Below are 25,833 nucleotides of genomic sequence, written 5' to 3'. Positions count from 1 at the left end.
GAGTATTAGTATACTGTTACAAATATTGTATTAATATTATTTTTTTTTAGAGTTGTTAGTAGCTGGTAGTGTTTATAATGTATGTATGGCTATGGGCGTTAACCTGGACCTCTGCCCTGGGGGGTTGGGATAAAAATACATTTCTACAATTAGCCCAAAATTTAACCAACGCATGGAATGTTAGTGACTGTTGGGTGTGTTCCCACTTCTCTTCCCATTCACTGCAAGGGTTCCCCATTTTGCCGGTTCCAGCGCTCCTTAATTCTTGGCAAAATGGTTTGGCGTGGTACGGCCAAAAGGGAAAAAGGGGAAGGGGACCCATAGATTTTAGGACCTGGATCCCGAACCATCGCCCAGACTTGCTCGTTAAGGCCCCCTTGTGCATAGAAAAAAGGTCGCTACGCACCCGAGGCAAAACTACTCTGGGAAAATACCCGAAAACCCACTGTGAGAAAATTCTAATTTTGGGAAACAATGCAAGTACTACTCTTTTGCTGTATCCCAATGGTACTGAGGTAGCCAACTATGCCCGTGCTGGAGGCTATGTGGGGTACATTCTCAGAGAAAATGCAACTCAATTTGCCGGCCTTACATTATGAAAATGGGGGGGAATAGGACCCAATCCTGATGATGCTGCATCCCTGGTGGGACGATTGCAGGAAGTATCTCAGAACTCCGGGGGCAATAAAGGCAACTATAGTATAGTATTAGGAGATCATCACTTATGGTGGGTATGTGGCACTTGGGCAGGAAAGACCTTGCCCCCAAAGTGGTTGGGAAGATGCACGGTGGCCTTTGCCTGGCCAGGAGGGATGCATCGTAGAGACTTAATAGAAATCAGAGACACAACCCGATGAACCCGTCGAGATACCAGTTATAATCCTATTGTCGAGGAAGGCAGTACAGGCATGCGCGCCTTCCGTATTCTTTTTCCGTGGGTGGGGGTGGGCCAACTTGAATACGCGCTAAAAAATATGTCAGCCGAAATGGAAATATTTACTAACACCACTCGAGATGCAATCCAAGCTTTGCAAGAAGAAATAAGCTCACTAGCTCGCTACAGTATGCAAAACAGGTTGGCCCTGGATCAGCTTTTAAGTGCACAGGGAGGGGTGTGCACATTTCTCAATGCCACATGCTGCCTTTATGTAAATCAAAGCGGACGCATAGTCACAGATACTAACATAATTGCAAACGTGTCAGCCTTCTTTCATAAGCAGGCCTCTATTTCTCCCAGTGTGGGCTTTGACTTGTGGGGCTGGCTCACCAGCTGGTTGCCTAACTTTGGATGGCTAAAAACCTTGTTTGTGTATGGAGTGGGATTCCTTATGATTGTGGGTCTGCTGTTCTGCTGTGCGTCCAGTTGTTGTGCCCTCTGTCACCGGGTATGTACCAAAACCATGAGCCCAGCAAAGATACTATATGTAAAGAAGAGTGGTGTTAACCAAGATGAGAAACATATGAACATGTTAAACAATAAATAATGAGCCATGTAAGATAATTATCTTCAGGCTCAAAGGGGGGAACTGATAGGGAAAAAAACCCAGAAAACGACCCTATAATCATGTAAAGCTACGCTGCTGTCTTTTTTCTATGCTTATCTGTCCTTTCTACTTTGTTTATGGATAGAAAGAATGTGAACTGTGTGTAACCTGCACTCCCTGCTTTTGGGAAGAGAATTCCTTATACAGATAAGCCTCCATGCTCGTACCTACCCCAGAACTTCAAACAGACTGGGTTAACCGGTTCGAACTGGAAGAGATATCACAATGTATGTTGAACCAAGCTATAAAAGCTCATCCCTGTTCTTTGTTCGGGGCTTCACCATTTTCCTCTGAAAAGGAATTGGTGAGCCCTTCAGCTGTCGTATTTGCTAGCAATAAAGTGCCTCACTTTATCAAAGAGCCAAGACTCTGTGTTTTGTTTGGCTAATACAGAAGTCCAGGGAAGGCTACCCTCCTAACCCTAGACGGGAGGGGAACCCTTTTTCCCTAACAAATTCATGGAGGACAGGTCCATCAATGGCTACTAGCCAGGATGGGCAGGAATGGTGTCCCTAGCCTTCGTTTGCCAGAAGCTGAGAATGAGTGACAGGGGATGGATCACTTGATGATTACCTGTTCTGTTCATTCCCTATGGGGCACCTGGCACTGGCCACTGTCAGAAGACTGGATAGTGGGCTAGATGAACCTTTGGTCTGACCCAGTAAGGCCATTCTTATGTTCTTATGTTCCTCCCTCAGTATCTCTCCCTTATTTCTTTGTTCATACAGCCATTACTCAGGGAGCAGGACAGTTATCCGGGGAGAGGAAGACTCCTGCTGCAAATGGCATAATGTGCTGGAGATGGGCCCCAACCACTAGCCCAGACTCAAAACATTTCACATCTCAGGCCCTGCTTACATTAAGGAAGTACATACGGGAGTAACCAAGTTAAACACATTACAGTAAGATTTAACACTGAAATCCATGTTTTGCATCAGCACAGCACTCTGTATTAGGGGTGTACATCAGTGTCATTATATCATGTATATCATTATATAGCAACACGTCTGCAAATTGCCCTCATGAAGAGAGAGCCTAGGCTACAGGTGTGTGGAGCAGCAGCTACTGTTGTGGTAGGGTGTAGAATGAGGTTAGATAGTTCAAAGAATCACCTTTATTTAGCAATGCAAGGCTTGGAATCTTGCTGTGATCAGAGAGCTCCCTCATAGGCTCTCCACACACAGGACACTAGCCAGGTGTACTCTCTCCTATCTCCCTCACCCTTTCATCAGCTCTGCCAGCCAGTCGCTAGAGGGAGCCATGATCACATGCATTACCCGATGTGTTACACTGACATGCCCCAGGCTTCTTAGTATCCTCATCACTTGATGGATAATTTGCTCAGAGCAATAACCTTGAACGAGCTAGGTTTTTATTTAGGGATTCTGGGAAACTGACTGGAATAGCTATTCCAGAATAGCGCCCCGTGAGGAGACTCTTATTCCAGGATAGCTATTGCCCTTCAAATTCACATTCTACTTTATTCTGGAATAACTTCTGACAAAACCTTAGAGATGATTTTCTTCTTCATGCTTTATCCTAATTTCCAGAAAACAGACCGAAGGAGTCTAGTACTAACACACATTCATAGAGAGATAATATAAACCTATCCTTCTGATTATCACAAGACTGTATTAAGCAATAAATATAATTCACATTCTGTCCTTCTGTGAATAATCCAGCCTCAGTACCTGAAACCCATTAAGCCTCAAGGGGTCACTCTAGTCACCTGTCAGGAGCTCCTGTCCACATCTTCTAGGATACGTGGCTTGCTACATGGCACAAGTCCTCTCCTGTGATAGCATCTTCTCCCTCATCATTCCTGAGGAGAAATTCTCATCTCTGTGTTAGTGGCAAGAAGCCATCATCCAGGCAAAGGGAACAAGACAATAGTCTCCAAGGGATTCATGAAACTGGCTTTCCAGGAAGCAGAGAGAGAAGAGGACATAGGCAGCCATAACTCTCTCCATAAAGGGACACCACTTTGTTTCTCCTCCCACTGAGGAGCATATTTGCTCTTCAGCTCGCTTTCAACTTGAGGTGCAGAGAGGAGGAAACCCAGAGTGTGGTGGAGACAAAGCAGAGGAAAGTTACCAGCATGTGGCAATATCTCGTGCTCTCAGCACTGCTCCTCTGGGTCCCAGGTACAGTCTGAATGACCAAAGGAATGGGGTGGGGCAGGCAGGCCCAGAGTTCCAAGTTGGTCCCAAGTTGAGGGACACATTCTCGTCACTGAGACTGAGGTATGAGGGGATATTTGGAGACCAATCTGCTTTGAGATGCTGGGAGGAATGGAGAGAATCACCAAGGACCAGAGATTTATGAGTTAAAATACACCCACCTGAGACTGTCAGAACCGAGAGTGAATCCCAGATGGGAGACTCCTAATGCACGTAAAGTCAATTCAGTCCACAGGGAAGGAAAATCTCAGCCAAGAATATTGCACAAAGATCCCTGTTTGTTTGCACAGGCAGGGTCTTTTCCATTTTCTGTCTTTTTCTCCTTCTCATTTTTCTCTCTGTGTTTCTCTCTTTCAAACTTTTTTTCTCTCCCTCCCCCACCTCCCCATTTTCTGCATTCATGCGTCCCTCATATTTCTGTCAAGTTTTTTTAATGCTTCTTTTCCAGGTATGGAGTCAGCCTATGTGGAGCAGCAGCCCTTTCTCACAGGGGCTCAGGAGAATCCGAAAACCCTACAGTGTACATTGAAACAAACCAGCTACAACTGGATGTACTGGTATAGGCGACGGGATGGCAGGGAGCTGGAGGGACTTTTCAACTCTGGAGGAGATGGGCCTGGCACCAACTTCACAGCTGAGCCCATGGCAGCCCTGAGGAGCAACACAAAATGGGACCTAACATGGAGAAGCCTTTCACTGTCAGACTCGGCTGTGTATTACTGTGCGTGCAGCACTGCACAGTGACACAGAGCCCTGAGACAGCCAGCAAAAACCCAGAGAGATGGGAGGAAACAGAGGGAGTGCACGCACCTATGAGTCAGAAGTTTATTGCAGGGCCATGGTTCCTAGCTGAATTGTCTAGGTTACATTCGGTGTCTCATAGAATCATAGAATATCAGGTTTGGAAGGGACCTCAGGAGGTCATCTAGTCCAACCCCCTGCTCAAAGGAGGACCAATCCCCAATTAATTCATCCCAGCCAGGGCTTTGTCAAGCCTGACCTTAAAAACTTAAACCCTCATCTAATTTCATTTCCATTTCCTCACAGGATGTGCCATCCATCTCCCCTAGACATGGTGGTCAGTCAGGGACAGCCACTCACACTGAACTGCTCTCTATCAACAACCCAATTCATGACCATGTACTGGTACAAACAGGCCATGGGGAAGGACGCAAGGCTGCAGCTGGTGCTGTTTTCTACAGAAGGCTCTAGTGCAAATTTTGAGAAGCCATTTGAAGGTCACTTCCAGAGCAGTGGGACAAAAAACAATGTCCTGTCTCTGTCTGCAGAGAGAGCCCAGTTGCAAGACTCAGGCACATATTACTGTGCTAAGCAAGATTACACAGTGACTCAACTGCCAAAAGTGCTTAGAATAAACCTCCCTCAAAGGGAAAGGACTTCCCTTCCCCCACACCCATGTACAGCCCTGCCTCCTGCATAAGATGCACTCCATCTTGCTCTAACACCTCCCACCGCAATCCCTATGTATCCTTGTGGCAGTTCAATACAAGACAGGACACGGCTTTAAGCAAGCAAGCAGGCTGGTCTGCTGACAGGATCGCCCCTGTCAGCTTTTCCACCTCTTTTATTTCTCTCCCCCCTGCGCATTACATACCCCAACCGACCGCAAAAGGCATCAACAAAGAAAATAATATGACTTTGATTAATATTCCTATTTACTAGCCTCTATCTACTACAATCTTTGTTCTCAGGCCTTGAGCTTAGGCCGAGGAAGCTTCCCACGGTTTATGTCCTTATTTTGACTTCCCAGATGGTCCATGTTTTCATGGTCCATGTCCTTGGACAGAACAGAGCAATGTGTGCATTGCTCCTACACAACAGTCAGGATGTGCCCTGACTGTTTCCAGGTGCATGAACGCTACATGAACCCTTCATATCCTCCTCTCCCTTCCCTATCTTCTCTTCTGCCTCTCTCCTCCTCTTTTTCTGAACCTTTCCTCTTTCCTTCTTCTCTCCTACTAAGGCTATGTCTACACTATAGCTTATGTCAGCGTAACTTATGTCTCTCAGGGGGCTGAGTAAATCACCTCCCTGAGCAACATGAGTTACACTGCCATCAGTGCCGGCGTGGACGACCGCTTTCTGAGACTGGAGTAGTTAAACTGATGGGAGAGCTCTCTCCTGGTCGGCTTAGAGAGGCTACATTAGAGAGTTTACAGTGGCTCAGCTGCATCGGTGGAGCTGTGCTGCCGTAAACTCTCTAGTGTAGCCGTGGATGACAAAGTTGGGGATTTTTGTAGTGTTTTACATGAATAGTGTGTGCATGCCTCAGTTTCCCTGTGTGCTGCATGTTTAACAAAGTGGTGGGAGAGGGTTTGTTGTTGCAGAGGACCAGCTGTGACCTTGCCTAACAGCCGGGACCCCCGGACAGCAGCCTGGAGATGCGGAACCCGAACAACTGGTGACCTGGTGACTAAGAGGCCCACGCCAGCTTGGCCGTCAGCTGGTTTTGGCCAGTGGGAGGACAATGGGCTGAGAAGAGAGGACCCCGGTGACCTGACCAATCCGTTCCAGCCAGAGGGGAACAAAGGACAGAGGAGAGAGGGACCCAGCGACAGGTTTACCTAGGATAAAAGACAAAGAACAGGGGAGGAACAGTTGGGGACGGTGATATCGGATGCCCAGCTGAAAAGTGCAGGGTCTCGGGACTGGAGAGAGAGAGAGTAGGCAGAGCCTACCTCGATACAGGGGAGACTTAGATGTACTGTGCTCAGGGAGGCCAGACCTGAGGGTTTTACGCTGGCTAGAGTCGCTCCAGTCTAGAGAACAGGGTTGTATTATTCCCTCTGGGAGTGGAGGCCCTGGGGGTCCAGAGCAAGTGAACTCCCTGAGGGGGCCCATGACGAGAGATAGGCGTGCTAAGGCTCAGAGAGATGTGGTTCCAGGAGGTGGTGGGGCTTAACCCCCAAGAGACAGTAGACCCCAGAGAAGGGCTGTCACACTGAAGGGGCCAAGAGTAGGCACGACCTGTGAGTCCGTAACACTGTCCCCTAAATCTTTTTCTGTTCTTCCGGTCCTTTCTCCTTCTTCTCTCTCTTCACCATCCTGGTGTTCTTTTCTCCTTCTTGTCTCTACCCCATACCCTCACTTTTCATTTCTTTCTCTTTCCCACATTTCCCTGCTCTTCTCTCACACCTTCCTTTCCCCATTCTCCCTGTCTCCTCATTCACTCCTCCCTCTCTTTCTCCTCCCTTCAATGGAATGAAATTGGGCAATTTCCCACAGTATTCTTGTCAGCAAGTTAAAGAAGTATGGGCTGGATGAATGCACTATAAGGTGGGTAGAAAGTTGGCTAGATTGTCGAGCTCAACGGGTAGTTGAGCTCGACAATCTATGTCTAGTTGGCAGCCGGTGTCAAGTGGAGTGCCCCAGGGGTCGGTCCTGGGGCCAGTTTTGTTCAATATCTTCATAAACGATCTGGAGGATGGTGTGGATTGCACTCTCAGCAAATTTGCGGATGATACTAAACTGGGAGGAGTGGTAGATATGCTGGAGGGCAGGGATAGGATACAGAGGGACCTAGACAAATTGGAGGATTGAGCCAAAAGAAATCTGATGAGGTTCAATAAGGATAAGTGCAGGGTCCTGCACTTAGGACGGAAGAACCCAATGCACAGCTACAGACTAGGGACCGAATGGCTAGGCAGCAGTTCTGCGGAAAAGGACCTAGGGGTGACAGTGGATGAGAAGCTGGATATGAGTCAGCAGTGTGCCCTTGTTGCCAAGAAGGCCAATGGCATTTTGGGATGTATAAGTAGGGGCATAGACAGCAGATCGAGGGACGTGATTGTTCCCCTCTATTCAACATTGGTGAGGCCTCATCTGGAGTACTGTGTCCAGTTTTGGACCCCACACTACAAGAAGGATGTGGATAAATTGGAGAGAGTCTAGCGAAGGGCAGAAAAAATGATTAGGGGTCTGGAACACATGACTTATGAGGAGAGGCTGAGGGAACTGGGCTTGTTTAGTCTGCAGAAGAGAAGAATGAGGGGGGATTTGATAGCTGCTTTCAACTACCTGAGAGGTGGTTCCAGAGAGGATGGTTCTAGACTATTCTCAGTGGTAGAAGAGGACAGGACAAGGAGTAATGGTCTCAAGTTGCAGTGGGGGAGGTTTAGGTTGGATATTAGGAAAACCTTTTTCACTAGGAGGGTGGTGAAACACTGGAATGCGTTACCTAAGGAGGTGGTAGAATCTCCTTCCTTAGAAGTTTTTAAGGTCAGGCTTGACAAAGCCCTGGCTGGGATGATTTATGTTAGGATATAGATATTCAGGCCTGTCTGTAAAGGCCTGTACTTTAAGAATGTAGGGGTATTCTTATTACTTGGCTAGTTCTAGAGGTATAAAAGAAAGAATCAAAATCACTGTCTGCTGGTGTAAGGGCCTTCTCTTACTGTGACAGTTTGAGACCTGTTCTTAGGCTAAGGCCTTTGGCTAAGCAGCAGAGGCAGCCATAAGCTAGGAAGCGAACAGTCACATCCTCACATTCCAAACTAGTCACGTTGAAATAAGGTGCTATTGGGCTGTCAGGCACTATCAGGACAGGATTGTATTCCTATCACCTCCAGAGAAAGGGAAGTGCCTAGAAAATGTAAAAGGAAACTTAGTTTGATAGCATCCTGTCAGGCAAGAACTCACTTATCAATAGCTGGGATGTGAAATCCTCACTTTTGTATTGTTTTGTCATTATAGTTCCCACTTTGCTATTGTTTGTCTGTATAATCTCTGTCCGGTTCTGTGATTGTTTCTGTCTGCTGTATAATTAATTTTGCTGGGTGTAATCTAATTAAGGTGGTGGGATATAATTGGTTAGCTAATCATGTTACAATATGAAAAGGAGTACTTGTGGCACCTTAGAGACTAACCAATTTATTTGAGCATGAGCTTTCGTGAGCTACAGCTCACTTCATCGGATGCAATACATCTTTTTGCGAATACAGACTAACACGGCTGTTTCTCTGAAACCTGTCATGTTACAATATGTTAGGATTGGTTAGTTAAATTTCAGTAGAATGATTGGTTAAGGTATAGCTAAGAATATTACTATATAAATTAGGGGCAAACAGGAAGTAAGTTGGGATTCGAAAATAAGGAAAAGTAACTTGTATTTAAGCTTGCTGGAAGTTCACCCCAATAAACATCGAATTGTTTGCACCTTCGGACTTCGGGTATTGTTGCTCTCTGTTCATGCGAGAAGGACCAGGGAAGTGGGAGAGTGAAGAAATAAGCTCTCTAACAATTAAATTGGGGATTGGTCCTGCTTTGAGCAGGGGGTTGGACTAGATGACCTCCTGAGGTCCCTTCCAACCCCGTTATTCTATGATTCTATGAATGGGAGCCATTTCAAGCTGGATGAAGGAGACCTTTCCATCCTTCTGTGCTCTTCTGCTTTCTCCCCTCTGTCCCCTCCCCTCACTTCTCCTATTTTATCTCATTCCTCACTTCCCCTCCTTATTTCTACACCTCTCCTCTCATTCCCCAGAATCTCTCCCCCTTTACAAATTAAGGGCCCGGTCTTAAGGCTGTTTCCCCATGACATCTGTGAACCCCAAAGTTAATTTTTCCCTGGAGTACAACAATCCCAGCCCCAGGGACAGCACCACTGACTTCTGCCTTGCAGTGAGCCACAGTGCAGGAGACAACAGGGCCACAATATGACCCCCAGCCTGCCAGCCCTCTTGGTCAGAGACTCCTCCTTTCAATCCTCTCTCTCTTCATTATGGCCAATACTGAGCTGGGGACATGTATTTCAGATTAGAAAGCAGCATAATTTTCTAACAATGAGCTTGTTAGACTGTTGGATTGTGCCACTCCACCATTAACAGCCAGCAGAGGAAGCTAGTACATGCTTTAGCAGCTCTGACATATTCCTCCCAGCAGGGGGCAGTGGTGTATAGACTCAAAAGCCAGGCCATGACCAGATGGATTCTGCAGGGTTCAGTGACAACAATAACCCCCCTTACTCTCTGCTGATACTGTCGGGCTTATGGGGACCAAGAATAGGACACGCAGCCTTTCACCCCAGGTTACAGAACTGATTTCACTCAGGCTGGGAGTTACTGACTCTGAGGCTATTTTGGTTTTTGGTCATATCCCATGTGTAGGTTTCTGAGTGCAGTGCAATGAATCACTCTCTAAAACATTGTGTTATTTCTGATCCAGGCTTGGTGATGGACACAAAGAGCCCTAGAAACAGAGACACACAAGGCACTCTGCTTTCACTTGACTGGCTGTACTTCTGTAGACTTGATTTGACTTCAGTGGGGTTACTCCTCACTTACATTGGGGACAGTGAGAATAGAATAAGACCTAAAGAGAGAGAAAACCAGAAACATGCAGAGAGAGACACAAATGGAAATGCAAATGGGTGGGGCTGAAGGATTTGTAGCCCTGTTGGCAGCTGGAGATCACTTGTAGAGTGTATTAGCCCATCCCCTTTACTCCCCCTAAGGGACAGACAGATGGTAACTCACATCATGGAGGAAACACAACTGGGAGACACTACTGCAGGGATGTGGAGACATCTCCTCCCTGTACTGCTCATCTGGGTCCCAGGTACGGGCCGAGAAACACAAGGAATGGGGTTAAGGTAAAGAGGGGCAGAGTCCCATGTCCAGGGCACACACTCTCTTCTCTGAGACTGAGGGTGGAGGGGATGTCTGCTCCCCACATTTTATCTGCTCTGAGACCCTGGGAGGAATAGAGAGCATAACTAAGGAGTGGGGGATCTAAAGCAAAAATACCCCTCCCAGTTGGGAGACCCTTAGCATATCTCCTACTGATTTAGTGCATGAGAGCCTGAACTCCCAGACAGGACTGGCTCAGGGCAGATCCATTTGTTTGCTCACTGTTTTTGTTTCCTTCCCATTTTCTCTGCTCATCATTCCCTCTGGGTTTCCCTTCATTCTTTTCTCACGTGCTCTCTCTCTCTCTCTCTCTCTCTCTCTCTCTCTCTCTCTTTCTGTCCTCTCACTCTCTGCCCTCACGGTTCTGTCATGTAGTTTCCGATTTCCTTCCAGGTGTGGGTTCAGCGTACGTGGAGCAGCTGCCCTTCCAAACTGGGAGCCAAGGACACTCCCTAGTTCTGCAGTGTACACTCAAACAGTCCAACTGTGACAGTATGTTCTGGTACCGGCAGCGGGGAAGCAGGGAGCTGGAGGGGCTCTTCTACTCTTATGGAGACCAATTGGTGAACTTCACAGCCGAGCTCTTGACCGCCCAGAGGAGCAACAAAAACTGGGAACTAAAATGGACCAAACTTTCACAGTCAGACTCAGCTGTGTATTACTGCGCCTGCAGCACTGCACAGTGACACACAGCCCTGAGACAGCCAGCAAAATCCCAGAGAGAGGGGAGGAAATAGAGGGAGCTGTGTGTGCTTAGACGTTGGAAGGACAAGGCAGGGGTGTACTTCCAAGATGAAGTGTCGGGAACATACATTGTCTCCAGAAGGAGTGTAAGGATCATCAGGAACCCCCACAGCAGATCAGTGAACATGTTGCACACTTGAGATGTAATTGGCTCTATTAATAGCAATGGGAGTTTTGCCCTAATAGGACCAGGATTTCATTGTTGGTCTCTTGAAATAGGACTTTAATCACTATTGCTAACACTTTCTTCCTTGACATTTCCTTCCATTTCTTTCCTATTCTCTCTCATTCTCTCTCACTATTCCCTTTGCTCCAGCTCTCTCACTTTCCATTTCTTTCTCTTCATTTTTTCTATTTCTTTAAATTAAACCCCCAAATCCAGCTGCTGACCCCAACCCTCGCTCTGTGGTTTGGTCTCACTGTGTCTCTGGGGACTGTTCTGACCTGACTGTAATGCCTTATTCACATGATTGCTGAGCCATAGATGTCTAGGCAGGGGAATATGGAGTAAGAGCAGGGAGGTGGTATTAGCAATGCTGTATGCAGAGTTGAGACCATTACTGGAATTTCCTGCCTAGTCTGGTGCCCACAATTCAATAAGGATGATGATAAATTGGTGATGATTCAGAGAAGAGCCACGAGAATGATTAAAGGATTAGAAAACCTGCCTTATAATGATAGACTCAAGGAGCTCAATCTTAAAAAGAAGGTTAAACGGTGACTGGATTACAGTCTATAAATACTTATAATGGGGAAAATATTTGATATTGGTCTCTTCATTCTAGCAGAGAAAGGCATAACCTGATCCAGTGGCTGGAAGTTGAAGTTACATAAACTCTGACTGGAATTAAGGCATAATTTTTTAACAATGAGAGTAATTAACCCTTGGAACAATTTACCAGGGGTCAAGGTGGATTCTTCAGTGCAGCACTGCAAGACAGGATAGACTGGACAAGGTGCATTGGTGTACTGTGTTCACATGAAATTCTCACTGTATTCTGGGAGACAGCATGCGCCTGAGTTCCTCAAGGTTTAGCAATTCCTTCTACTGTCCAGGGGGCAGAGCAGTTCCTCTCAGTATGGGAGTGTCACACACAAACAGCAGACACACTGAGCTAGCACATTTATCAATAGTGTTACCTCTGGCCATGCCTATTTACTACTACACTCGTTCTCTCCCCTCCCCCAGGATCTGAAACCCCCTTCCTCCCACATACCTCCCAGTGAGGATGCTGACAGGACATGGAGCTGCTGCAGCTCCTCTCTCTGCTTATAGGGCTGTTGGCCACTGCCCTCTCAGGTGAGACCAGGGCTCCATGCAATAACCACCCGGTAAGATCAGGTTCCCTGGGGAGGTTTCTCACCTATTGGTTGTGACCCCTTTATCTTCCAGGTGCAACGGGCAGATTAGTGGAGCAGTCACCCCCCTCTTTCATGGTGAGGCCAGAAGTGTCACAGTCAGTGACCTGCACCTTAAAGGACACGACCTACCTCTGGATGAGCTGGTACTGGCAGGATGCCCAAGGCCATCTGCACTTCCTGGTGCAATCAGGAACCAAGGGTGACAAGGAGGAAATAATCCAGGAGGGAACATCCTATCGGTATGAGCGGGTCAGTAACACAGAGCTCAGGTTGGAGATGCAGAATGTGACTCAGTCGCAGACCATCTACTGCACCTGCAGTAAGGGCACAGTGAGAGATTAGAGTGGAGATGGTGACAAAAACCTCCCCTAGTTCAGAGATGGGGGAACCACAGCCCAGCACCCAGAGTCTGAAACAAAGAGGCTGCAGGGGAACTGATTAGTTATCCAGCAGGAAGGAGATGCAGTAACACCAACTGTGCAGAGATTCGTCAAGGGAGACCCTTTCTCAAGGTCAGGGGCACTGTTATCATTTACATCAACAGCAGCCCACTCTGAACATGCTGCTAACTCTCTCCTTTAGGTCCCCTCAGGGGTGCTGGAACAGTTTGTATAGTGGGGGTGCTGAAAGCCTCTGAACCAAACTTTAAACCCTGGATATGATGGAAACCACTTCAATTCAGGAGGTGCAGCAGCACGCCCAGTTCCAGCACCTATGGTTCCCCACACACAGGACACACCTGCCCTCTGGTTATGTGTGCTTTCTTCTGTTTCCCACACACTTTGATCAGCTCTGCCAGCCGGTCACTAGAGGGAGCCAGGATAAGAACTGGAATGGGTTACCTAGGGAGGTGGTGGAATCTCCATCCTTAGAGGTTTTTATGGTCAGGCTTAACAAAGCCCTGGCTGGGATGATTTAGGTGGTGTTGGTCCTGCTTTGAGCAGGGGGTTGGACTAGATGACCTCCTGAGGTCTCTTCCAACCCTAATCTTCTATGATTCTATTCTATGATTCTATAAAACGCACAAACCGGTGTGTTACACTGACACTCCCCAGATTGTTCAGTGCTCTCTGCACATGAGGGGTAATATGCTCAGAGCTGTAACCTTAAACCAGCTACAGTTTTAATTTAGAAACTGTATTTTTTCTGGTTTCTTTTTCTTGTTCAGGAAAGAGCCAGACATACACCTGCACTCACACAGATACATACAGAGAGAGAGATAACATCACAACAATGAACTGCTATGGGGAAATGTAATTTAAATAACAGATATAGTATTCATCCTTTTCATACCTAAGATCTGTGGCATGCTATGTAAATACGAAGTGTCCTCTCCTCTGATGCTGCCTTCCCCATCATCATTCCTCAGGAGGAATTCTCATTCCTGTGTTAATGTCAGGAAGGTGTCATCCAGGAGAAGGGGGCACAGACGCCAGTGTCAAGGACATTCATGAAACTGGCCAGGAAGAAAGTACAGTGAGGGTCAATGTGGGAAACTGGTAAGTCTCTCCTGTGAAATGACACCATAGAGTTTCCCCTCCCACTGAGAAGTGTATTTGCTCTTCCCTCTCACTCCCCTTGAGGCAGAGAGAGAAGAAAACACAGAGCATAGAGGAGCTAGAGCAGGGGAAAGCTGCCACCATGTGCAGACATCTCCTGCTCTCAGCACTGCTCTTCTGGGCCCCAGGTACTGTCTGAATGACCATGGGGATGGGGTGGGGCAGGCAGGCCCAGAATCCCAAGCTGAGCACGCACACTCTCATCACTGAGACTGAGGTATGAGAGGATCTCTGGAATCCACGTCCCATCAGCTTTGAGTCTCTGGGACGGTCAGAGAACCAGTGAGGAGCAAGGACTTGTGGGTAAAAATGTCTTCACCTGAGATGTTGGATCTTGAACGACTGAGTAATTCCTAGATGTAAGACCTTCAGTGCATGTCGTGTCAGTTCAGTTAATAAGGAAGCGAGATCTCAACCCAAAATATCATACGATGACTCCAGTGTTTTGCAGAGGGAAGGTGACTGTCCTGTTTTATTTTTTCTCTCTTCATCTCCACTTCTCAATTTTTCATTCCTGCTTTCTCTCCTTTACCCTTTCCTTCTTTTTTCTTCCTTCCTTTCTGTTGCTCTATCTCTCTCTTTCATCTCAATTTGTGCCCTGACTTGGCACCACCTGGTTCTTTCATGGGGCATGTCTACACTGCAAAAAAACCCAAACAAAACCTTATGGCAGTGAGTCTCATGGGGCTTGTGCTACAGGATTTCACTGCTGGTCTCTCAAAATTGGACACATCTTTCTACTACTTGTACTTTTCTTTCTTGCTTCCCCACTTCCTTCTGTTCCTTTCCTATTCTCTCTCATTCTATTTCCTTTTCTCCGTCTCCCTCACTTTCCCTTTTTTTCTCTTCATTTTTTCTATTTGTTCAGATTAAACACAAAAATCCAATCAGTGACCCAGCCCTCGCTCCCCTGTAGTTCAGTTTGACTGTGTTTCTGAGACTGTCCTTATCTGACTCCAGTGGCCTTATTCACATGCTTGCTGAGCCATGGATGTTAGACAGGGGAATATGAGGTAGGAGCAGGTAGATAGTATTACCTCTGTATATGGCATTGGATAAACCATTACTGGAATACTGAGTCTGGTTCTGGTGTCCACATTTCAGAAAAGGTGTTGGAATATAACAAAAGGTCCAGAAAAGAGCTACAAAAACAATTCAGGGTCTGGAAAACCTGCCTGAAAAGACAGACTAACGCTACGTCTACACTATGAGCTAGCGGTGTGATTCTCCTGCTTGGCTACTCATACTCACACTCTTTCCCATTGTACTACGGTGAGTATAAAAAGCCGTGTATCTGCGGTAGCCAGGATAGTGGAGTGGAGGCATATCTTAGCTGTACCGAGTATGGACCCATGAGGTTCAGGTGGGTTTGTACTGCCAGAACTCTGGCTACCTGTGTTACCACAGCTACACTGCTATTTACATCCATGCTAGCTTGAGGAAAGCTAGCGCAAGTATGTGCATGTGAGTGGGGGAATCACACCCCTATCTCATAATGTAGATGTAGCCTAAAGCTCGTTCTATTTAATTTATCCAAGGAAAGGTGAAGGAGTAATTTGATCACAATCAGTAAATACCTACATTGAGAGAAGATTTCTGAGGAATCTTTGTGAGGAATGTCAGGAATGATGTCTTCCCACTAGTGCTCAGGATGCTGGAAATGAAGTGAACAATAACAGTCGATCAAAAACCTTTAGCACCACATTTAATGAACGCAAACCATTTTCATAGCGGAAAGATGACCCATTCAGAAGCAAACCTGTAATGAAGGCCATCTCCAATGTTCAGACAGGTTATTCTATCAGCCAAGGGTGAACGTGACAAATATAGGGAATCCACATGTTATATTATTGTTATGGTCATAGCAAAAACACAGAGAAATTAAATAAATACAAAAAAATATTCTTGCTGGTTGATTGGCCATAACAGTGCTTTATTTCTTAGAATTCAGAACCATAACACACAAGAACCCAAAAACAGAGAGAAATAAAACAGGCTGCTCCCAAAAGACAGAGAGACACAACTTCCCCCACTTTACTCTAAGATGGCTGTCTGCAGATTGACTGTTGCTAGGCCCAGACTGCATAAGGTAGCCTGGGGGGACACAGGAGTGTGTGTGTGTGGTGTGTGCACAAGAAATTGGCACTGTCCTCTAGGAGTTGGAATGTGCCTGAGTTCCTCAAGGTTTAGCAATTCCCTCTACTGTCCAGGTGGGCAGAGATCCTCCCCTCAGTACGGGAGGCACACAGAGCTTAATACATGTATGAACACTGTTACCTCTGGCACAAACCTATTCACTACATACAAGGGATGTGTGAGTCTCATTCCCTCCCTTGGACTCTGCAACCCCCCCTACAGACACCTCCCTGTGCAGATACTGAGAGGGACATGGGGATGTTGCAGCTCCTCTCTCTGCTAATGGGGCTGCTGGCCACTGCCTTCTTAGGTGAGGCCCGGGCTCCCAGCAGCAGCCACCCGGGTGGACTCAGGATCCTTTGAAGAAGTTCATCACCTCATGGGGCATCCCCCTTTGTTTTTCAGGTACAGGGGGCAGATTTGTGAAGTAGTCACCTCCATATTTCATGGTAAGGCTGGGAGGGTCACAGTCAGTGACCTGCACCTTGAAGGACATGACTGACCCCTGGATGAGCTGGTACCTGCAGGATGTCCAAGGCCATCTGCACTTCCTGGTGCAATCAGGAACCAAGGGTGACTCGGACAAAATACCTTGGGTGGGAACATCCTACATGTCTGAGGGGGTCAGTGGCACAAACCTCAGGTTGGAGATGAAGAATGTGATTCAGTCCCAGGCCATCTACTGCACCTGCAGCACAGGGCACAGTGAGAGAGCAGAGTGCATATAGCAACTAACCCTCCCTTCCCCCCTGCTGCCATTTCTCCTGGTCCAGCACTGCTCTTACCAACAGACTGGCAGCCTCAGTGCTTAATTTGTGCTGGGGCTTGCCAGGGCTGAGCCCCAGCACCTCTAGGCTTGGCAGTTCATAGCTCCGGCACCTCTGGGCTTGCCAAGTCTGTTATGAAAGTAAAAAAATTGCTTGAGCCCCACCACCTAATTGCTTGATCTCTGGCACCTCTTTCATTGCAAATTAAGCCGTGGGCACTCTGAGCCCAGGCAAAATAATTAGCTTCCCCAAAAACAGCTACCTGGGAAAGGAAAAGGGCCTGATGTAAAATCTGGGGAAAGACTTGATATTTCTACTGTAATAAACATGACATGCTCATAAATGTCAGCATCAGCCACCTCACGTGCTACTCACCCCATCCCCCTGTCCTCTGAACATCGTGCTCTCTTCTTCCTTTCTCAGCCTGTCCCAGGCAACATCTGCACTATAGATACATAGAATCATAGATTATCAGGGTTGGAAGGAACCTCAGGAGGTCATCTAGTCCAACCCCCTGCTCAAAGCAGGACCAATCCCCAACTAAAAACCTCTTAGGAAGGAGATTCCACCACCTCCCTAGGTTACCCATTTCACTGCTTCACCCCCTCCTAGTGAAAACGTTTTTCCTAATATCCAACCTAAACCTCCCCCACTGCAACTTGGGACCATTACTCCTTGTTCTGTCATCTGCTACCGCTGAGAACAGTCCAGATCCATCTTCTTTGGAACCCCCTTTCTCGTAGTTGAAAGCAGCTATCCAATCCCCCCTCCTTCTTCTCTTCTGCAGGCTAAATAATCCCAGTTCCCTCAGCCTCTCCTCATAAGTCATTTGCTCCAGCTCCCTAATCATCATGTCCTGTATCACCCATAGCCTGTCTCCCTCCCTCCCTCTCTCCCATTTCTTCTAATTTCCTCTTCTGCATTCCACAGTTGCCAATACTTTCACTCTGGAGGCCACGTGGGGCTTTGGTCATATCCCTGTGTGGTTTTCTGAACACACTGCAATGAATCACTCTCTTAGATGGTTTTTTTTTTTTCTGATGCAGACCAGGGGATGGACACAGACAGATCTAGAAACAGAGAAACATTGTACATGGCTCTGCTTTCATTTGCACTGGCTGTACACATCTGGAACTGACCTCAGTAGAGCTACTCCTGATTGACAGCAGAGACACAGAGTCCCATAAAGAGAGAAAACCAGAAACATACAGACAGAAACTCACAAATGGAATCGCAAGTCGGGGGCTCCAGGGTTTGCAGCTCCTCTCCTTGTGGAATGTATAAGCCCATCTCCTGCACTCCCCCTAAAGCACAGACAGATGGCAACTCACAGCATGGAGGAAATAGAACTGGTGGAAACTACTTCTGGGATGTGGAGACATCTCCTCTTCCCTGTGCTGATAATCTGGGACCCAGGTACCAGCCTAGCGATGCAAAGACCTGGGACGGGAAAAGCAGGTGCAGAGTCCCTTGTCCAGGAGACTCACTCATCTCTGAGACTGAGAGGAAGGGGATGTCTGGAACTCATGTCTCATCTGCTTTGAAATCTTGGGAGACAATCATCACAGAACAGGATAATTTGGGGAAGAAATCATCTCTCCGTAGACTGTGAGACCTGTGGAGAGTGATTCCCAGACAGGACATGCTTAGTGCAGCTCCCACTAGTTTAGTGCATGGCAGACTCAACTCAGCTCACAGACAGGACTCATTCAGGAGAGATCAAATGGTTTGCTGAGAGAAGGCAACTCTTTTCCTTTCCTTTCACATTTTATTTGCTTCTGACTTTGTGTCTCCTTCTTTTCTCACTCCCTATATCTCTACCTCTGTCCTCTCATTTTCCTGATGTTGTTTCCCATTTCCTTCCAGCTGTGAGCTCAGCCTATGTGGAGCAGCCCTCTTTCCTCACAGGGTACTCAGGAAACACCCCAACCCTGCAATGTACACTGCAACAATCCAACTCTGACAAGATATACTGGTATTGGCAACAGGGAGGCAGGGAGCTGGAGTGGCTCTTCTATTCTTATGAAGACCATTTGGTGAACTTCACAGCTGAGCCCAGGACAGCCCTGAGGAGGAACAAAAAATAGGACCTAAAATGGACAAACCTTTCACAGTCTGACTCAGCTGTGTATTACTGCACCTACAGCACTGCACAGTGACACAGAGCCCTGAGACAGCCAGCAAAACCCCAGAGGCAGAGCGTGATATTGAGACACTTTGATGACTTGCAACATTGCACATCTCGTGCCCAGCCTACATTAAGGAAGTTCACCATGGAGTAGCCACACTGAACATACCAGAGTAAGATTCACCACTATAAGCCCTGATTTGCATCAGTACAGCACTTTTGTATTCGGGGTGTGTGTCACTATATCAGTGTAGCAACACCACTGCAAATTACTCTCATGCTGGGAGAGCTTAGGCCACAGGTGTGGCTCAGCAGCTGTGGTCATGGCAGGGAGTGGGTTGTGGTTGGAAAGTTCGTAGAGAGTAAACTTCACTTAGCAGTGCAGAGCTTGGAATGTTGCTGTGATCAGAGAGCTCCCTCACAGGCACATACTAGTCAGAAGTGCTCTCCCCTGTCTCCCTCACCCTCTCATCAGCTCTGCCAGCCAATCGCTAGAGGGAGCCATGATCACAAGCACTAACCGGACTGTTATGCTGACATGCCGCAGACTTCTTAGTATCCTCATCACTTGATGGATAATTTGCTCAGAGCAATAACCTTGAACCAGCTAGGTTTTTATTTAAGGATACTCAGAAATTGAGCAGAATAATTCTTCTGCAATAGCTTGCCGTGTAGACACTCTTATTCTGGAACTGCTGTTCTGCTTCAAATTCAGACCCTACTTTATTGTGGAATAACTTCAGACAAACCCTTAGAGATGATGTTTCTTCTGCTTTCTATTTTCTACTTTCCATAAAACAGGCAGACAGACAAACTCTGGCATTAGTACACATTCACAGAGAGACAGCATAACACTGTCCTTCTGAATATGAGAAAACTGTATTAAGCAATACATGTAACCCATATTCAGCCATTCTGTAAATAATCCAGTGTCAGTTATCCCCTAGACCCTGAACCCTAGACCAGGGTGCCTCTAGTTGAGTGTCAGGAGCCGCTGTCCAGACTTAGAATCTGGTGCCTGCAACACGGCACACGTGTCCTCCCCTCAGCTGCTGTCTTCCCCATTACTATTCCTCAGGATAAATTCTTATTCCCATGTTAGTGAGAGGAAGGCATCACCCAGGAGAAGGGAACCAGAAAACAATCTCCAAAGCGTTCATGAAACTGGCAGTCCAGGAGGCAAAGGAGAGGATGACAGAGGCAGAAGTAAGTCTCTCCTCTAAAGTGACACCACAGTGTTTCTCCTCCCACTGCGGAGTGTAGTTACCCTTCCCCTCTCGCTCCCCTCGAGGCACAGACAGGAGGAAGCCTACAGTGTGGAGGAGACAGAGCAGGGGAAAGTTTCCATCATGTGGAGACATCTGCTCTCAGCACTGCTCCTTTGGGTCCCAGGTACATCTGAGTAACCATGAGGATGGGGGTGGGGCAGGGAGGGCCAGAGTCCCAAGTTGAGGGGACACATTCTTATGACTGAGATTGAGGTATTAGGGGATCTCTAGACATTGTCTGATCCGCTTCAAGACCCTTGGAGGAACCAAGAGAATCACCAAGAAGCAGGGACTTGTGGGTAAAAATACACCCACCTGAGACTGTCCCATCCCAGAGTGAATCCCAGATGGGAGACTCCTAGTACTTATCCTGTCAATTCTCTCCACAGGATAGGGAAATCTCAGCCAAGAATAACACACAAAGGCCCCTGTTTATTTGCACAGGCAAAGTGACTGTCTTGTCCATTTTGTGTCTTTTACTGCATCTCAAGTTTTTTCTCTCTCTTCCTCCACCCCTCACTTGTCCCCTTGTGTTCTGTAAAAAAACAATTCACATTTTTTCCAGGTGTGGGCTCAGCCTACGTGGAGCAGCTGCCCTTCTTCGTGGGGGGCTTAGGAGAATCCTCAACCCTGCAGTGTACCTTGAAACAAACCAGCTGCCAGTACATGTACTGGTACCGGCAGCAGGGTGGAAGAGAGCTGGAGGGGCTCTTCTACTCTCTAGAAGATGGACCAGGAACCAATTTCACAGCCAAACCTATGACAGCCTTGAGAAGCAACAAAAAATGGGACCTTACATGGAAAAGCCTTTCACAGTCTGACTCTGCTGTGTATTACTGTGCCTGCAGCACTGCACAGTGACACAGAGCCCTGAGACAACCACCAAAAACCCAGAGAGGCAGAGTGGGGTGGAGATAGAGCACATGTGTGTGCCTAGGAGTCAGAAGGCTATTGCGAAGCCGTGGTTCCCAGATGAAGTGACCGGAATATCTGGGTTGTCTCCAGAAGGTCTGTTGAGAACCCCAAGAACTGCCATATCAAAGCACTGGCTCATTCACACAGTTGGTTTCAAGGTTCTGGGGTTTCTCTCCATTTCCCTCTTTTTCCTTTCCCAATGACTTTCTCTCCCTTCTCTCTGTCTCAGTGCTCTCTGTTATTTTCCTTCCTCTTTTTCTTTATTCCTTCAGATTTATTCCCCTATCGAGTCACTGAGCCTATTCCACTCCCCTGCAATCACACGGTGGCCCTATTTGACCTTCTCTCTTGGCTGCAGTGGCTGCGACAAGTGCCCTGGTGTGTTGTAGGGGGATGGCTGCTGTCTCTGGAGCTGAGTGCCTCTCCCATTCCCTCGTATCTGATCCCATACCCACTCCTTCTCATCGCCGGGGTATTCTGGGGCATCCCCTGCCTCCTGAAAAACACAGCATATTATTTCATCTACTGTGACTGTCCGGCAGTGGGGATCATGCTGATATTAACTCAGATATGCAGTCAAACACATGTGACCCCCCAGATAACTACACAATCGAGAGGTATGCGTGCATTCGGTGCCAGGCGCTCCTGGCCCTCAGACACCGTGTATGGGCTTTGGAGACCAGAGTGGCTGAACTGGAGGAGCTGAAGGAGACAGAGGGGTACATAGATGAGACTTTCCAGGACACAGTAGAACAGTCCCATCCCCGGTCTGACAGCCTCTGTGCTGTTGAGGAGGATGAAAGTCCCATAGTAGGGACCCTTCTTCCAGATGATGTTGTGGTGTCCTTTTCCACTGAGGATACCATTCCGGGGGAGGGAACTCCAGTTATTAGGAAGAGACAGGTATTACTAATGGATGATTTGATCACTAGAAACATAGATAACTGGGTTTGCGATGACCAGAAGAACCGCATGGTGACTTCCTGCCTGGTGCGAAGTTTGAGGATCTCTAGAGACATCTAGATAGATTTATGTGCAGTGCTCGGGAGGAGCCGGTGGTCGTGGTCCACGTAGGTACCAGGAATATAGGGAAGGATAGGAGAGAGGTCCTGGAGGCCAAAATTTAGGCTGCTAGGTAAGAGATTGAAGCCCAGGACCTCCATGGTGGCATTCTCTGAGATGCTCCCGTTCCACACGCAGGGCCAGTTAGACAGGCAGAACTGCAGAGTCTCAATGTGTTGATGAGATGATGGTGTAGGGAGGATGGAAAATGATAAAATACAGGCAGGGTCTGATCAGAAACAGTCAAATAAAAAGGAGTCCCATTCAATCACATCATGTAATAGCAGACAGCTAAAAGGAGACAAGTTTTTAAAGTGCTTATATACCAATGCTAGAAGTCTAAATAATAAAATGGGTGAACTAGAGTGCCTCTTATGAAATGAGCATATTGATACAACAGGCATCACAGAAACTTGGTGGAAAGAGGATAATCAATGTGATACAGTAATACCAGGGTACAAAGTATATTGGAAGGACAGAACAGGTCCTGCTGATGGCGGAGTGGCACTATAGGTGAAAGAAAGTGTAGAATCAAATGAAGTAAAAATCGTAAATGAATCAAACTGTACCATAGAATCTCTATGGATAGAAATTCTCTGCTCTAATAATAAGAATATAGTGGCTGGGATATATTACTGACCACCTGACCAGGATGGTGATAGTTTGAATAAAAATAGATTGAATAAAAAACTCAATAATAATGGAGGATTTCAATTATCCCATATTGACTGGGTACATGTCACCTCAGGACAGGATGCAGAGATAAAGTTTCTTGACACCTTAAATGACTGCTTCTTGGAGCAGCTGGTCCTGGAACCCACCAGAGGGGAGGCAATTCTTGATTGAGTCCTAAGTGGAGCACAGAATCTGGTCCAAGAGGTGAATATTGCTGGACCGCTTTGTAATAGTGACCATAATAGAATTAAATTTAATATCCCTGTGGCAGGAAAAACACCACAGCGGCCCAACACTGTATCATTTAATGTCAGAAAGGGGAACTACACAAAAATGTAGTTAATTGAGGAGGTTAATTAAACAGGAATTAAAAGGCACAGCGCCAAAAGTGAAATCTCTGGAAGCTGCTTGGAAACTTTTTAAAGACACCAAAATAGAGGCTCAACTTAAATGTGTACCCCAAATTAAAAAAAACATAGTAAGGGAACCAAAAAAGTGCCACCGTGGCTAAACAACAAAGTGAAAGAAGCAGTGAGAGGCAAAAAGGTATCCTTTAAAAGTGGAAGTTAAATTCTAGTGAGGAAAATAGAAAGAAGCATAAACACTGGCAACTGAAGTGTAAAAATACAAGTAGGAAGGCCAAAAAGGAATGTGAAGAACAGTTAGCCAAAGACTCAAAAAGTAATAGCAATTTTTTTTTGAAGTACATCAGAAGCAGGAAGCCTGCTAAACAACCAGTGGGGCCACTGGACGATTGAGGTGCTAAAGGAACACTGAAGGATGAGAAGGCCTTTGCGGAGAAACTAAATGAATTCTTTGCATCAGTCTTCATGACTGAGGATGTGAGAGAGATTCCCAAACCTGAGCCATTCTTTTTAGGTTACAGATCTGAGGAACTGTCCCAGACTGAGGTATCATTAGAGGAGGTTTTGGAACAAATTGATAAATTAAACAGCAATAAGTCAGCAGGACCAGCTGGTATTCACCCAAGAGTTCTGAGAAGCTCAAATGTAAAATTGCAGAACTATTACTGTAGTCTGTAATCTATTGTTTAAATCAGCTTCTGCACCAGATGACTGGAAGATAGCTAATATGACACCAATTTTTAAAAAGGGCTCCAGAGGTGATCCCAGCAATTACCAGCCTGTAAGCCTGACTTCAATAACCGGGCAAACTGGTTGAAACTATAATAAAGAACAATATTGTCAGACATAGAGATGAACATAATTTGTTAAGGAACAACATGGTTTTAGTAAAGGTAAATCATGCTTCACCAATCTACTAGAATTCTTTCAGGGGGTCAACAAGCATGTGGACCAAGGGTACCCAGTGGATATAGGGTACTTAGAATTTCAGAAAGCCTTTGACAAGGTCCCTCATCAAATGCTCTTATTCAAAGTAAGCTGCCACGGGATAAGAGGGAAGGTGCTCTCATGGATTGGTAACTGGTTAAAAGATAGGAAACAAAGGGTAGGTCAGTTTTCAGAATGCAGAGAGGTAAATAGCGGTATCCCTCAGGGGTCTGTTCTGGGACAAATCCTATTCTACATATTCATAAATGATCTGGAAAAAGGGGTAAACAGTGAGGTGTCAAAATTTGCTAATGATACAAAATTACTAAAGATAGTTAAAAGAAAATGTATGTGTATGATAATGTGTATGATAATCAAGGTGGGCCATTTCCAGCACAAATCCAGGTTTGGTTGCTGGTGAGTATTCGCTTCAGGTTGGGGGGCTGTCTGTAGGCAAGGACTGCGTTTGTGTGTGGGGGGGAAACCTGGATTTGTGCTGGAAATGGCCCACCTTGATTATCATACACACTGTAAGGAGAGTGATCACTTTTGATAAGCTATTACCAGCAGGAGAGTAGGGTGGGGGGAGAGAAAACCTTTTGTAGTGATAAACACCCATTTTTTCATGGTTTGTGTGTATAAAAACATCTCTGTATTTTCCACAGTATGCATCCGATGAAGTGAGCTGTAGCTCACGAAAGCTTATGCTCAAATAAATTGGTTAGTCTCTAAGGTGCCACAAGTACTCCTTTTCTTTTTGCGAATACAGACTAACACGGCTGTTACTCTGAAACCTGTAAAGATAGTTAAGACCAGGCAGACTGCAAAGTGTTACAAAAGGATTTCTCAAAACTGGATGACTGGGCAACCAAATGGCAGACGAAATGTAATGTTGATAAATGAAAAGTAATGCACACTGGAAACCATAATCCCAACTATACATATAAAATGATGGAGTCTAAAATAGCTGTTACCACTCACAAAAGAGATCTTGGAGTCACTGTGGGTAGTTCTCTGAAAACATCCACTCAATGTGCAGCGGCAGTCAAAAAAGTGAACAGAATGCTGGGAATGATTAAGAAAGGGATAGATAATAGACAGAAAATATCATGTTGCCTCTATATAAATCCATGGTACGCCCACATCTTGCATACTGTGTGCACATGTTGTCACCCCATCTCAAAAAAGATATATTGGAATTGGAAAAGGTTCAGAAAAGAGCAACAAAAATTATTAGCGGTATGGAACAGCTTCTGTATGAAGAGAGATTAATTAGACTGGGAGTTTTCAGCTTGGAAAAGAGATGGCTAAGGGGAGATATGATTGAGGTCTATAAAATCATGACTGGTGTAGAGAAAGTAAATCAGGAAGTGTTGTTTACTCCTTCTCATAACACAAGAACTAGAGGTCACCAAATGAAATGAATGGGCAGCAGGTTTAAAACAAATAAAAGGAAGTATGTCTTCACACAATGCACAGTCAACCTGTGGAACTACTTGCCAGAGGATGTTGTGAAGGCCAAGACCATAAAAGGGTTCAAAAAAGAGCTAGATA

General features: G+C 46.3%; 2 long non-coding RNA genes across 4 annotated transcripts in view; one reads left to right on the top strand and one right to left on the bottom strand.

Annotated features, from left to right (window-relative positions):
* Nucleotides 1-15,687, bottom strand: part of LOC142069373 (uncharacterized) — a 63,563-nt gene extending 47,876 nt beyond the window's left edge. Inside the window, exons 1-3 of one of the 2 annotated variants that reach the window (XR_012665160.1) lie at nucleotides 15,618-15,687; nucleotides 13,771-13,933; nucleotides 12,607-12,791 (exon numbers count right to left, since the gene is read on the bottom strand). This is a non-coding gene — a long non-coding RNA (uncharacterized LOC142069373). Of the gene's footprint in view, nucleotides 1-3,273; nucleotides 3,534-12,606; nucleotides 12,792-13,770; nucleotides 13,934-15,617 lie in introns of those variants that run through there. The other variant, XR_012665161.1, reaches the window with a different exon arrangement.
* LOC125633254 (uncharacterized) lies at nucleotides 9,283-22,306 on the top strand. 2 transcript variants are annotated; one of them, XR_012665158.1, is made up of 9 exons: nucleotides 9,283-10,300; nucleotides 10,765-11,258; nucleotides 12,305-12,415; nucleotides 12,509-12,726; nucleotides 13,847-13,976; nucleotides 16,578-16,768; nucleotides 17,986-19,240; nucleotides 20,170-20,459; nucleotides 20,901-22,306. It is a non-coding gene; the product is annotated as an uncharacterized LOC125633254 (long non-coding RNA). The 2 variants fall into 2 exon arrangements; XR_012665156.1 differs by having other exon boundaries at nucleotides 10,765-12,415.
* The last annotated feature ends 3,527 nt before the right edge of the window (nucleotides 22,307-25,833 follow it).

The sequence above is a fragment of the Caretta caretta genome, chromosome 1 (assembly GCF_965140235.1).
Source record: "Caretta caretta isolate rCarCar2 chromosome 1, rCarCar1.hap1, whole genome shotgun sequence".
NCBI classification, from domain to species: domain Eukaryota; kingdom Metazoa; phylum Chordata; order Testudines; family Cheloniidae; genus Caretta; species Caretta caretta.
This window is presented reverse-complemented; position numbering and strand designations above follow the sequence as displayed.